Source organism: Arachis stenosperma, chromosome 9 (genome assembly GCF_014773155.1).
Source record: "Arachis stenosperma cultivar V10309 chromosome 9, arast.V10309.gnm1.PFL2, whole genome shotgun sequence".
Classification (NCBI taxonomy): domain Eukaryota; kingdom Viridiplantae; phylum Streptophyta; class Magnoliopsida; order Fabales; family Fabaceae; genus Arachis; species Arachis stenosperma.
Window position 1 is genome coordinate 122,514,071 of NC_080385.1, and position 2,860 is coordinate 122,516,930.

Below are 2,860 nucleotides of genomic sequence, written 5' to 3' on the forward strand. Positions count from 1 at the left end.
ATATGGAGGAGAGGAAGAGATGTGTGGGTTCGGTCAAGGGGGAGAAGAGAGGGTTGTGTTGTGTTAAAATGAAGAAGGATAAAGGGGTTTATATAGTGGAGGGAGAGGGTAGTAGGTTCGGTCATTTAGGGTGGGTTTGGGTGGGAAAGAGATTTTGAATTTGAAGGTAGGTGGGGTTTATGGGGAAGAGTGGATGGATGGGAGTGGTGAAGAGGTGATGGGGAAGAGAGATTGAGGTGATTGGTGAAGGGTGTTTAGGGAAGAGTGTCATTGGATTGTGTGAAGAGGAGAGAAGGTGAGTTGAGGTAGGTAGAGATCCTGTGGGGTCCACAGATCCTGAGGTGATCATATGGGGTCCACAGATCCTAAGGTATCAAAGATGAATCATCCCTGCACTAATTAGGCGTGTAAAATGCCCTTTGCATGCAATCCTGGCATTTAACGCCAGATTGATGCTTATTTCTGGCGTTAAACGCCAGCTCTATGCTTGTTTTGGGCGTTCAACGCCAGTCTGCAGCATGTTTCTGGCGCTGAATGCCAGCTCTCCTCAGGGTGTAATCCTGGCATTTAAATGCCAGACTGTTGCTTATTTCTGGCATTCAACGCCAGATTCATGCTTTGTTCTGGCGTTTAAACGCCAGTAAGCTCTTCCTCCAGGGTGTGCTGTTTCCTCTGCTATTTTTGATTCTGTTTTTAATTTTAGTATTTGTTTTGTGACTCCACATGATCATGGACCTAATAAAACATAAAAGAACAATAAAAATATAGATAAATAAGAATTGGGTTGCCTCCCAATAAGCACTTCTTTAATGTCAATAGCTTGACAGTGAGCTCTCATGGAGCCTCACAAATCATCAGAGCATTGTTGGGACCTCCCAACACCAAACTTAGAATTTGTATGTGGGGGTTCAACACCAAATTTAGAGTTTGGTTGTGGCCTCCCAACACCAAACTTAGAGTTTGTTTGTGGGGGCTTTGTTTGACTCTATATTGAGAGAAGCTTATCGTGCCTCTTTTTCATGTTTACTGAGGGATACCATTGGGCCTTAAACACAAGGTAGTCCCCATTCAATTGAAGGACTAATTCTCCTCTGTTAACATCAATCACAGCTTCTGCTGTGGCTAGAAAGGGTCTTCCAAGGATGATGCATTCATCCTCTTCCTTCCTAGTGTCTAAGATTATGAAATCAGCAGGGATGTAAAGGCCTTTAACCTTTACTAACACGTCCTCTACCAATCCATAAGCTTGTCTTACTGACTTGTCTGCCATCTGTAATGAGAATGTGGCAGCCTGTACCTCAAAGATCCCCAGCTTCTTCATTACAGAGAGTGGCATAAGATTTATACCTGACCCTAGGTCACATAGAGCCTTCTCAAAGGTCATAGTGCCCATGGTACAGGGTATTAAGAATTTACCAGGATCTTGTTTCTTTTGAGGTAGAGTTTACTAAACCCATGTATCTAGTTCACTAATGAGCAAGGGAGGTTCACCTTCCCAAGTCTCATTACTAAACAACTTGGCATTCAGCTTCGTAATGGCTCCTAGATATTGAGCAACTTGCTCTCTAGTTACATCTTCATCCTCTTCAGATGAAGAATAATTTTCAGAGCTCATGAATGGCAGAAAAAGGTTTAATGGAATCTCTATGGTCTCTATATGAGCCTCAGATTCCTTTAGGTCCTCAATAGGGAACTCCTTCTTGTCTGGGAGACGTCCCATGAGGTCTTCCTCATTAGGATTCACGTACTCCCCTTTCTCTCTAGATTCGGCCATTTTAACTATGTCAATGGCCTTGCACTCTCTTTTTGGATTCTCTTCAGTATTGCTTAGGAGAGTACTAGGAGGAGTTTCAGTGATTTTCTTACTCAGCTGGCCCACTTGTGCCTCCAAATTTCTAATAGATGACCTTGTTTCACTCATGAAACTTAAAGTGGCCTTAGACAGATCAGAAACTATGTTTGCTAAGCTAGAGGAGCTCTACTCAGAATTCTCTGTCTGTTGCTGAGAAGATAATGGAAAAGGCTTGCTATTGCTAAGCCTGTTTCTTCCACCATTATTAAAGCCTTATTGAGGCTTTTGTTGATCCTTCCATGAGAAATTTGGATGATTTCTCCATGAGGAATTATAGGTGTTTCCATAAGGTTCACCCATGTAATTTACCTCTGCCATTGCAGGGTTCTCAGGATCATAAGCTTCTTCTTCAGAAGATGCCTCTTTAGTACTGTTGGATGCATTTTACCATCCATTCAGACTTTGAGAAATCATGTTGACTTGTTGAGTTAACATTTTGTTCTGAGCCAATATGGTATTCAGAGCATCAATTTCAAGAACTCCCCTCTTCTGAGGCGTCCCATTACTCACAGGATTCCTCTCAGAGGTGTACATGAATTGGTTATTTGTAACCATGTCAATGAGTTCTTGAGCTTCTGCAGGCATTTTTTTTAGGTGAATGGATCCACCTGCAGAATGGTCCAGTGACATCTTAGAGAACTTAGATAGACCATAATAGAATATATCCAAAATGGTCCACTCTGAAAGCATATCAGAATGACACCTTTTGGTCATCTGCTTGTATCTTTCCCAAGCTTCATAGAGGGATTCACCATCTTTTTGTTTGAAGGTCTGAACATTCACTCTAAGCTTGCTCAGTTTTTTAGGAGGAAAGAACTTAGCCAAGAAGGCCGTGACCAGCTTATCCCAAGAGTCCAGGCTATCTTTAGGTTGTGAATCTAACCATGTTCTAGCTCTGTCTCTTACAGCAAAAGGGAAAAGCATGAGCTTGTAGACTTCAGGATCTACTCCATTAGTCTTAACAGTCTCATAGATCTATAAGACTTCAGTTAAAAACTGATAGGAATC

General features: G+C 42.0%; 1 non-coding gene across 1 annotated transcript; it reads left to right on the plus strand.

Moving 5' to 3' along the window:
• The first annotated feature begins 2,536 nt into the window (after positions 1-2,536).
• LOC130953468 (small nucleolar RNA R71) lies at positions 2,537-2,644 on the plus strand. Its single transcript, XR_009075638.1, has one exon. It is a non-coding gene; the product is annotated as a small nucleolar RNA R71 (small nucleolar RNA).
• The last annotated feature ends 216 nt before the right edge of the window (positions 2,645-2,860 follow it).